The sequence below is a fragment of the Pseudoliparis swirei genome, chromosome 16 (genome assembly GCF_029220125.1).
Source record: "Pseudoliparis swirei isolate HS2019 ecotype Mariana Trench chromosome 16, NWPU_hadal_v1, whole genome shotgun sequence".
NCBI classification, from domain to species: Eukaryota; Metazoa; Chordata; class Actinopteri; order Perciformes; family Liparidae; genus Pseudoliparis; species Pseudoliparis swirei.
In genome coordinates this window covers 1,445,273-1,457,734 of record NC_079403.1, presented here as the reverse complement: position 1 = coordinate 1,457,734, position 12,462 = coordinate 1,445,273, and positions in this window count along the sequence as shown.

Sequence of the window (12,462 nt, the reverse complement as noted above, 5' to 3'; positions counted from 1 at the left end):
ATGAATCGGGTTTAAACTCTAGGAGGAGTTAACTGTTTAACAACCCCCCAAAATGTGAGAAAATAATGCAAAAAAGGCATATATTGAGGGATTGATTGTAGCGCCCCCTAATGTTCAAATATTATGAAAATATTAGGGTACTTTAAGGGATGTCATGTGAACATAGTCTAATAATTTGGTGAGGATTGGCCAATTAATTTCGAAGTTAGATGTCTTTAAATATCAGGCCACACCCCTCGGATGTTCATTGGTCCATATTCTCTGAACGCAATGAGATAAACAATCTTTTAAAGATTTTTGATTGCATTGAAACAATAATGAACCACAACAAGTCGTGTATGAATCACAACTATCGTTTCGGAGGAGTTGAAAATAATGTGTTTTTTACAAAATTCAAAATGGTGGAAATCACAGTGGGCGGAGCTTATGGTCATGATGTATTTTTTTTAGAGCAGGTCTAAGCGGACATGTATGATGAATTTCAAAGTAATCGGTCATTGGGGGCAAATACCGGGGCCATTTGAACATAAATACAGTCTAGGGGGCGCTATTGAGCCATATTGGCATTTCAAAGCTTTAAAATCATATCAGGTAACTACATATTTGACTCTAAATGTGTGTGCTAAGTTTAGTTAAGTTTCGAGCATTTTTAGTCTCTCCAAAGCCCCTTCGTTGTTTGACGCGAAGAATGGGTTGCCACGGCAACAGTGTTAGACGAAACATAAATGCTTCGTCTTCTGGCATCATGAAAGTCTAACCTTCATGTGTAACAAATTTGGTGATGATCTGATTTACCTTCTCACTGAAGGAAGCCAAAGAAAAAACGATTTTTGTTTCCGTTACCAGTAGGTGGCGCTACCAGTAAAATAAAAAATTAGACTGCACATGTCTTCAGGCCTGGAGTGTCATCACACATGGGGAGTTTAGAACGGATCTGATGATGTGGAGTCGAGTTACAACGGTTTATTCGTTCACGGCGAAGGATCAATGTTTGCCGACGGAGAATCTCGCCGTATTACAACGTGTCGCTACGAGCTTCACAGGGAAGCATCATCAAGGTCTTAGGTCTATTCTGGTATATTTTGAGAGCGATCTGAATAATCTGCGAGGAGCAGTGTATAAAAGTAAAAAACATGTAACTTCCTAGTGCCACTAGTTGGCGCTAAGACCAGAATCAAAAATTAGCATATGGATGTCTTCAGAGACAGTATGTCATGAGGTATGAGAAATATGGAGCAGATTCCATAATGTATGGCCGAGTTACAACAACGTCAATTTTCATGGCGAATGGCGTTTTTTGCCGGTCCGGCAAACGCACATAGTTTAATATTTTTGAAATCTTTCAAAGATTTTTCAAGACAAAGGTCTCAAGACAATACTGGCCAAGTTTGGAATGAATCGGGTTTAAGCTCTAGGAGGAGTTAACTGTTTTATAACCCCTAAAAACATGAAAAAGGCATATTTTGAGGGATTGATTGTAGCGCCCCCTAATGTTCAAATATTATGAAAAAATCTAGGTAGGTTAAGGGTGTCTTTGTGGACATAGGCTACAAATTTGGTGAGGATAGTCCAAGTGATTTGGAAGTTAGGTGTCTTTACATATTAGGCCACACCCCTTGGATGTTCATTGGTCCATATCTTCTGAAAACAATGACATATCAACAATCTTTCAAACATGATTTCTGATGGCATTGAACCAATAATGAACCACAACAAGTTGTGTATGATTCGGACGGTTGCGTTTAGGAGGAGTTAAACAAAAAGTGTTTAAACAAAAGTCAAAATGGCGGAAAATCTAAGTTGCCGTAGCTTATGGTCATAATAATATTTTTTGTAGAGCAGGTTCAACCGGAGATGTATGCTGAATTACGAGTCAATTCGTCATTGGAGGCAAATAACTTGGGCTTTTGAACGAAAATTCATTCTAGGGGGCGCTATCGAGCCATATTGTCAATCCGAAGCATTCAAATCATATCAGGTAACTACATATTTGACTCTAAATGTGTGTGCCAAGTTTAGTCACGTTTCGAGCATATTACATTGTTTATTTGTTCACGGCGAAGGATCAAAGTTTGCTGATGCTACGACTCGCCACACTTCAATGTGTCATTACGACCTTGACAGGGAAGCATTATCAAGGTCTTACATCTATTCTGGTATATTTTGAGAGGGATCTGAATAATCTGTGAGGAGCAGTGTATAAAAGTAGAAAACATGTAACTTCCTGTTGCCATTAGGTGGCGCTAAGACCATAGTTAAAAATTAGCATATGGATGTGTTAAGGCTCAGTATGTCATGATATATGAGAAATATGGAGCAGATTACATAATGTATGGGCGAGTTACATCAACTTGGATTTTTATGGCGAATGGTGTTTTTTGATGTTCGACCCACCGCACAAAGTTTAATATTTTTTAAATCTTTCAAAGATTTTTCACGGCAAAGGTCTCAAGATCATACTGGGCAAGTTTGGAATGAATCGGGTGTAAGCTCTAGGAGGAGTTAACAGTTTTACAACTGCCCAAAACATGAAAAAAGGCTAAAAAAAGGGTAAAAATGCAGATATTGAGGGATTTATTGCAGCGCCCCCTAATGTTCAAATATTCTGAAAAAAATCAAGTAGTTTAAGGGATACGATATGGACATAGGCTAGCAATTTGGTGAGGATAGGCCAAATAATGTAGAAGTTGTGTGACTTCTTTTCGGATGAATCGGACAAAGCGTTTTGGAAAAAAGTGAAAAAAATATTTTTTTGCAAAATTCAAAATGGCGGAAAATCTAAGTAGGCGCATTTGATGGCCACCATTAACTTATTTGTAGAGCAGGTCCAGGTGAACCTGTATACCAAATATCAAGTCAATCGGTCATTGTTGAAAAAAAGTATTAGCTTTCTACCTCAAGGGAGCGCTAGAGAGACAGTTTTTTATAAACAAATACGAAAACTAAAAAATCCTAAATTTTTCACGAGTTCTGATGTGTGTGAAATTTCACTTGGGTGCGGTCTGAGGTGTGCGGCCAGTCGAGGTTTCCGTGGAGAGAAAAATAATAACTTAGAAAAACAATAGGTTCCTCTACGACGAAGTCTTTAGAGGACCCTAATTAGAAAAACAATAGGTTCCTCTATGACGAAGTCTTTAGAGGACCCTAATTAACATGCAGATTAATCTGCTTCATACAATACAACATGAGGTCCTCACACACACACACTTGATGTCATCATTGAGTTTTTACCAACAGACACACTACGTGGTCCCCATCAGCATGTACACACACACACACACAGCAGTGCCATTGACCTTTACACTACAAGACAGCAGGAGATCAACACACAGGAAGTGTCTCTGACCTTTCACACATCCACTGCTGAAGAGCACACACACACACACACACACACACACATACACACACACACGAGCAGACCAGTGGCGGCTGGTGATTTTTTTGGGGGGAGGCAGTTGGGCGACGCGGTTTAAATATCACTCAACAATGAGAAGAAAAGAGGTTTTGAGTAGAATATAGTAGAACACAAAGCTTTATTTAAAGAACACAGCGTGCTCAACACGGTCCAACAACAACTAAACACACTCAGTGCGTTTACATGATGGTAGAATTCTAATCTTGCTTTAGTCGGACTCTGCTATCTTTTGGGGGATCTGCTGTTATCCCAATATACATGGCAGTGAGTAATTTGAATCATTGGCCGAAAGCATGTCATATCCGATACGATAGGCGGCGCTGTTTTCATTACAACTCGTGGTGATACAGCCATTTCCGCTTGACCTCTTCACCACCACCAACAACAACATTTCGAGAAAGATGGCGAACAGAGAGCGAGGCGAAGCTACATCCCTCTACTCTTCTTCCATGGTGTTAATAGGAGTACAGCTAATGCAAATGGCGCTATTGGCCGAGTTGATAACGGAGAGAAGACGCCGTCGCCGAAGGTACACAGAGAATTTAATTTATCGTCTCTTTCGACTTCCGGGTCACGACATGGGAGGGAGGGAGGGAGGGAGGAGAGGGAGGAGGGAGGGAGGGAGGGCGGCGGGATCTCGAGCATGCGCAAAGACGCAAAGTCCAGTTCCGAATCGAATTCAGAGTTACATGCCGCGAGAGTCGAATTATCAACTGGATCGGACCGAGCTATCCAGGGTGTTAATCGGACCGAAGTCGGACCGCACATAGTCCGACTAAGGTGTTTACATGAAACGGATAATTCGATTTCAGTCCGACTAAGCCAATAATTCGATTGCATAAACGCAGCTGTGACTTTGTGGCTCAGACACATGGGGGCAGGGGAGAGGGTCACATGGGGGCGGAGAGGGTCACATGGAAGAGCATGGGCAGAGTCAGAGTCAGAGCTTCACCTGTTACATGGGGAAGAGGTCAGAGAGTCAGAGAGATCACATGTTACATGGGGACAGAGTAGAGTCAGAGAGATCACATGTTCCATGGGGACAGAGTAGAGTCAGAGATCACATGTTACATGGGGACAGAGTAGAGTCAGAGATCACATGTTACATGGGGACAGAGGAGAGTCAGAGAGATCACATGTTACATGGGGACAGAGTAGAGTCAGAGATCACATGTTACATGGGGACAGAGTAGAGTCAGAGATCACATGTTACATGGGGACAGAGTAGAGTCAGAGATCACATGTTACATGGGGACAGAGTAGTCAGAGAGATCACATGTTACATGGGGACAGAGTAGAGTCAGAGAGATCACATGTTACATGGGGACAGAGTAGAGTCAGAGAGATCACATGTTACATGGGGACAGAGTAGAGTCAGAGATCACATGTTACATGGGGACAGAGTAGAGTCAGAGAGATCACATGTTACATGGGGACAGAGTAGAGTCAGAGATCACATGTTACATGGGGACAGAGTAGAGTCAGAGAGATCACATGTTCCATGGGGGACAGAGTCAGAGAGATCACATGTTACATGGGGACAGAGTAGAGTCAGAGATCACATGTTACATGGGGACAGAGTAGAGTCAGAGAGATCACATGTTACATGGGGACAGAGTAGAGTCAGAGATCACATGTTACATGGGGACAGAGTAGAGTCAGAGAGATCACATGTTACATGGGGACAGAGTAGAGTCAGAGAGATCACATGTTACATGGGGACAGAGTAGAGTCAGAGAGATCACATGTTACATGGGGACAGAGTAGAGTCAGAGATCACATGTTACATGGGGACAGAGTAGAGTCAGAGAGATCACATGTTACATGGGGACAGAGTAGAGTCAGAGAGATCACATGTTACATGGGGACAGAGTAGAGTCAGAGATCACATGTTACATGGGGACAGAGTAGAGTCAGAGATCACATGTTACATGGGGACAGAGTAGAGTCAGAGAGATCACATGTTACATGGGGACAGAGTAGAGTCAGAGATCACATGTTACATGGGGACAGAGTAGAGTCAGAGATCACATGTTACATGGGGACAGAGTAGAGTCAGAGATCACATGTTACATGGGGACAGAGTAGAGTCAGAGATCACATGTTACATGGGGACAGAGTAGAGTCAGAGAGATCACATGTTACATGGGGACAGAGTAGAGTCAGAGATCACATGTTACATGGGGACAGAGTAGAGTCAGAGATCACATGTTACATGGGGACAGAGTAGAGTCAGAGATCACATGTTACATGGGGACAGAGTAGAGTCAGAGAGATCACATGTTACATGGGGACAGAGTAGAGTCAGAGATCACATGTTACATGGGGACAGAGTAGAGTCAGAGATCACATGTTACATGGGGACAGAGTAGAGTCAGAGAGATCACATGTTACATGGGGACAGAGTAGAGTCAGAGATCACATGTTACATGGGGACAGAGTAGAGTCAGAGAGATCACATGTTACATGGGGACAGAGTAGAGTCAGAGATCACATGTTACATGGGGACAGAGTAGAGTCAGAGATCACATGTTACATGGGGACAGAGTAGAGTCAGAGAGATCACATGTTACATGGGGACAGAGTAGAGTCAGAGATCACATGTTACATGGGTGACAGAGTAGAGTCAGAGATCACATGTTACATGGGGACAGAGTAGAGTCAGAGAGATCACATGTTACATGGGGACAGAGTAGAGTCAGAGAGATCACATGTTACATGGGGACAGAGTAGAGTCAGAGAGATCACATGTTACATGGGGACAGAGTAGAGTCAGAGAGATCACATGTTACATGGGGACAGAGTAGAGTCAGAGATCACATGTTACATGGGGACAGAGTAGAGTCAGAGATCACATGTTACATGGGGACAGAGTAGAGTCAGAGAGATCACATGTTACATGGGGACAGAGTAGAGTCAGAGAGATCACATGTTACATGGGGACAGAGTAGAGTCAGAGATCACATGTTACATGGGGACAGAGTAGAGTCAGAGATCACATGTTACATGGGGACAGAGTAGAGTCAGAGATCACATGTTACATGGGGACAGAGTAGAGTCAGAGATCACATGTTACATGGGGACAGAGTAGAGTCAGAGATCACATGTTACATGGGGACAGAGTAGAGTCAGAGATCACATGTTACATGGGGACAGAGTAGTCAGAGAGATCACATGTTACATGGGGACAGAGTAGAGTCAGAGATCACATGTTACATGGGGACAGAGTAGTCAGAGAGATCACATGTTACATGGGGACAGAGTAGAGTCAGAGATCACATGTTACATGGGGACAGAGTAGAGTCAGAGATCACATGTTCCATGGGGACAGAGTAGAGTCAGAGATCACATGTTACATGGGGACAGAGTAGAGTCAGAGATCAGATGTTCCATGGGGACAGAGTAGAGTCAGAGATCACATGTTACATGGGGACAGAGTAGAGTCAGAGAGATCACATGTTACATGGGGACAGAGTAGAGTCAGAGAGATCACATGTTACATGGGGACAGAGTAGAGTCAGAGAGATCACATGTTACATGGGGACAGAGTAGAGTCAGAGATCACATGTTACATGGGGACAGAGTAGAGTCAGAGATCACATGTTACATGGGGACAGAGTAGAGCCACTCAGGGTTTTTCCTGGGTCAAAATGGGTCTTCGGTGCTCCCCAAAAAAAAAACACGGTCTGTGTTTCTCTATCTATTCCCGCACCTCACAGTTGCATATTGATCAGACAATAAGACACACTTATCAACTCGATTACTATTGATCAAAACAGAACGAGGGTTCGGCTGTAGCCGACTTGAAACATACGATTGAGAACTAGAGATGCACCGATCAGGTTTTTGGTGCCGATCACCGATCACTGAACTCAGTATCTGCCGATCCGATAACACCGATCACCGATCACGGTGTCGATTGAAGCATTCTATTTATTGTGGAGCATTATTTCTTTGAGGACTATGAGGAAATACATATATAAAGCAACTCAAACATTAAAGAAATTACAGATTTCTTTAAACATTTAGGACTTTTACTTTGAAAAATGTCCTAATTGATACATTAAAATGGTTTGATTTCTATTGTAGGGGATTTCAGATATGTATGGAACACATCTGCATCATTCATTTCCTGGAACTCTTGGGGAAATCTATAGACAGGACTTTTCTTAACATACAAAAGTCTGACTTATTTTTATAAACTCTTCCTTGGTCCAGTAAACATGTTTTTGGGGCGGCTGTAGCTCAGTGGGGTAAGAGAGCTGTTCTGCAACCCTAAGGTTGTAGGTTCGATCCCCGCTCTCCCCATTAGTTGCAAGTCGAAGTGTCCTTGAGCAAGGCACTGAACCCCCAGTTGCTTCCCGGGCGCATCACTGCAGCCCACTGCTCCTTAATAACTAAGGATGGGTTAAATGCAGAGAACTAATTTCCCCTTGGGGATTAATAAAAGTGTATATTTATATTTAATGTTAGCATAATTTAAGCTAAATCTCAGAAACGATCTGTAAAGATACAAAATCAGTTCATTGTTTACTTGTATATGTTCGTGTATAATTTGTCGACATCTTATTTTGAAAAACGGATGTTGTTTCACGTGGTTCTTTCCGCTAACTTTGCAAAACCGGATGTTGTCACTTAAATCCTTCCGCTTACTTTATCAAATCCCTCTCACTCCCGATGGAATGTGTTTAGCGTGAGCATCTCTAGGGGCAGACATGTGAGAGTCGGCTGAGTCGACCCAGAGATTCAACTCGGGACGGGACGCCGCCGGTGGTGAGGATCCTCTGACCTCTGACCTCTCACTCTGCGGCCCGCCGGTATCGTCTCCGTTGCGGTGCGCGGCGATTGAAACGTCTGATAGTTCTCGCAGATGTTACGTCATCTGATCGGCCGTTTTAATCGGCCGTTTTGAGAACGCCGATCAAAACCGATAATGGGAATATCGGCCGATATGGATCGGCGCCGATCAGATCGGTGCATCCCTAAAATAAATTATTTCATTTAAAATATGGATTTTTATTTAAAGATATTCATGTAATTTGCATGCAAAATAGGTCTACCCGAACCAGCGGACAAAAAATTCAACCCGCGGCAACACTTCAAAAGTAGCCCAATTCCGCGGGAAAACCGCGGACCTGGCAACACTGCTCTCTGGGCTGAGGGAACGATACCGGTCTCTGATTGGCCGAATAGTCCAGTCACGTGAAATAAGAAACGATGTCATTGGCCAGGGCGCAAATTTTTGTGCCCCAAGATTTACGTTTCATCCTCCAATGAGAAGCCGTCCTTGCCGAAACGACCGTGAAATGTTTGCTTGCTGCCGCTCACACATGTTGGGCTGGCGCCCGTAAAGGGGGCGGGGCTTCTCTCCGTGATGATGAGTGGCGATATATTATTTATAGTGCTGTGAAAAATAACGCGTTAACTCAGTTAATTCAATTACAGGTTTAACTAGTTTGTTTTTTTAACGCATTTAACGCATGCGCAGAATGAGCTTCCAATCCGTCTGTTGTTGGTCGTCGGGACGAAAATAAAGTCACTTGCAAAATGAGCTTCCAATCCACCACTTCAATCTGAACTCTGTCCGCTCTCATGCAGACGGTCTGTTCATCGGTAATGATCCTTCCGCAGGTTCACCTACGGAAACCTTGTTACGACTTTTACTTCCTGTAGATCAGGGTCTCAACATGTCGATCGCGACCGAGCAAAAGAAAAGTCACTTGTCAATCTGTCCACCTGTCCGGGCCGGTGAGGTTTCAGCTTTGCAGCGGTGTCCCCGCCGTCCCTTTCATCACGGCCCAGTTCATGAAGAAAACCCACACAGTCAGTTTGCCTCAGCAGCTGCTAGAGGAAGACTAGAGGCCTTTAGATTGTGTCATGGTGGAGTTAATGGTTGACAAACAAGAGAAAAATGCTCTGTTTAACCTCCTGTTACCTTTACATTTACTAACATATTTACCCTCGGGGTCAATTTGACCCCAGCAATTAAAACCTCCAGAAAATTATTAGAATTAATATTGCTTCCCAAGTTTAAGTGTGAGGTACTTTATGTTTGTTTGTTGACTACCTAAATAGCCCTTTAAATACATAAAAAAGTTGATATTTCTTATATGTTTGACACAGTGAAAAACAGCCTGGGGTCAAATTGGCCCCAAAGAACACCGACATTAAACATTGAATGGGGTCAAATTGACCCGAAAGGTAACAGGAGGGTTAAACATTCTGTTTAGGATGAAGATGTATTAATGTTCCATATGGAAGAAAACTGCTAAATAACTGCTGAGTTGCAGCACCATTGTATAGAAGATTGTATAAATGTATATATCCGTCTTTTGTCATAAATCTCTATGTTCTCACAAAATATACCGAGAATATCGGTAATATGTGATTAATCATGATTAATCCACAAAAACCTGTGATTAACCCGATTAAAATTTTTAATCGTTTCACAGCCCTAATTATTTATGTCACATTTAACTTAAGTGGTTGTTGACAGGCTGACGGTCTCCCACACACATTTAGCGCGTCAACACGGTATATTTACTATTTAAATGATTTGGTATATAATGTTTTTTGACAGGATATATTATATTTTGTTCTTCTTCATTTTTTTTTCATCTCAACATTTTAAGAGGGGCGGCGCCCTAGCACCCTCTATGGACGCACCGCCACTGGAGCAGACAGCTCTCGATCTTTCAGCCTTTGAGTTCACAGAGTACTTGAGTAAATGTACTTAGTTACTTCCTCCACTAGATATGATGTCATTCAACCACGAGAACCATCAAGCTCACAGGGACTGAGAGGTACAGGTAGAGGTACAGTTAGAGGGGTATCTAGAAGGTACAGGTCGAGCTACAGGTACAGGTAGAGGTAGAGCTACAGTTAGAGGGGTATCTAGAAGGTAGAGGTACAGGTAGAGCTACAGTTAGAGGGGTATCTAGAAGGTAGAGGTAGAGCTACAGTTAGAGGGGTATCTAGAAGGTAGAGGTACAGGTAGAGGTACAGTTAGAGGGGTATCTAGAAGGTAGAGGTACAGGTAGAGCTACAGTTAGAGGGGTATCTAGAAGGTAGAGATACAGTTAGAGGGGTATCTAGAAGGTACAGGTCGAGCTACAGGTAGAGGTAGAGCTACAGTTAGAGGGGTATCTAGAAGGTAGAGGTACAGGTAGAGCTACAGTTAGAGGGGTATCTAGAAGGTACAGGTAGAGGTAGAGCTACAGTTAGAGGGGTATCTAGAAGGTAGAGCTACAGTTAGAGGGGTATCTAGAAGGTAGAGGTACAGGTAGAGCTACAGTTAGAGGGGTATCTAGAAGGTAGAGGTACAGGTAGAGCTACAGTTAGAGGGGTATCTAGAAGGTAGAGGTACAGGTAGAGCTACAGGTAGAGGTACAGTTAGAGGGGTATCTAGAAGGTACAGGTCGAGCTACAGTTAGAGGGGTATCTAGAAGGTAGAGGTACAGGTAGAGCTACAGTTAGAGGGGTATCTAGAAGGTACAGGTACAGGTAGAGCTACAGTTAGAGGGGTATCTAGAAGGTAGAGGTACAGGTAGAGCTACAGTTAGAGGGATATCTAGAAGGTACAGGTAGAGCTACAGTTAGAGGGATATCTAGAAGGTACAGGTAGAGGTAGAGCTACAGTTAGAGGGATATCTAGAAGGTACAGGTACAGGTAGAGCTACAGTTAGAGGGATATCTAGAAGGTACAGGTAGAGGTAGAGCTACAGTTAGAGGGGTATCTAGAAGGTAGAGGTAGAGGTAGAGCTAGAGGGGTATCTAGAAGGTACAGGTACAGGTAGAGCTAGTTAGAGGGGTATCTAGAAGGTACAGGTACATTCAAACTTGATTACTTTACCCGTACCAGATCCTGTGGTATTAGTACCTTCTCTGTGGTATTAGTATGTTGACTGTAACAGAGTATTCTGACCGTGGCGGCTGGCCAGTAGACGGCTCCACCTTGAGCCACAACAATAATAATATAATAATAATAATACAATGAATAAATAATACAAATTGTCCATATTTGTGTTTTGTAAATATGGAATACACCCAGAAATATCCGTGAAGCAGGAGATCTGAAGAAATGATGTTCCTGCACGTCCTCTGACCCTAACCCTGGACCCCCAAACCCCACCGATCAGGTCCTGGACCCCAAACCCCACCGATCAGGTCCTGGACCCCCAAACCCCACCGATCAGGTCCTGGACCCAAACCCCACCGATCAGGTCCTGGACCCCCAAACCCCACCGATCAGGTCCACCGATCAGGTCCTGGACCCCCAAACCCCACCGATCAGGTCCTGGACCCCCAAACCCCACCGATCAGGTCCTGGACCCAAACCCCACCGATCAGGTCCTGGACCCAAACCCCACCGATCAGGTCCTGGACCCCAAACCCCACCGATCAGGTCCTGGACCCAAACCCCACCGATCAGGTCCTGGACCCCCAAACCCCACCGATCAGGTCCTGGACCCAAACCCCACCGATCAGGTCCTGGACCCCCAAACCCCACCGATCAGGTCCTGGACCCCCAAACCCCACCGATCAGGTCCTGGACCCCCAAACCCCACCGATCAGGTCCTGGACCCCCAAACCCCACCGATCAGGTCCTGGACCCCCAAACCCCACCGATCAGGTCCTGGACCCCCAAACCCCACCGATCAGGTCCTCGTCCTCCTGCAGGTCGCCTACAGAACCAACGAACACTTGGCACCAAACACCAAAGTGTGGACATGGTGACGTCACATTCGGTCACCTGGCAGAAAGGTCACGCAGTCACACCACGTGCATGCACGACGACATACGGGCACTTTTAAGGATATCCTCGAGGCGTCGTCGTGCAGTTTGACTCATTCCGACAGATTTAACACAACAGACCCGCAACGGACCCTTCCGGAGGGGAACACAACGCCGTGTGAGGCCCACATGCCGCCGCTATGGCCTCACTGCATCGCGCCTGCATTAAAACGCGTCTGACGTGTGTTAATGTTCACCTTTCGGAGGTTAACACGAGCAGATGTAACTCACCTTCTGTCCCTCTCCAGCGCCGA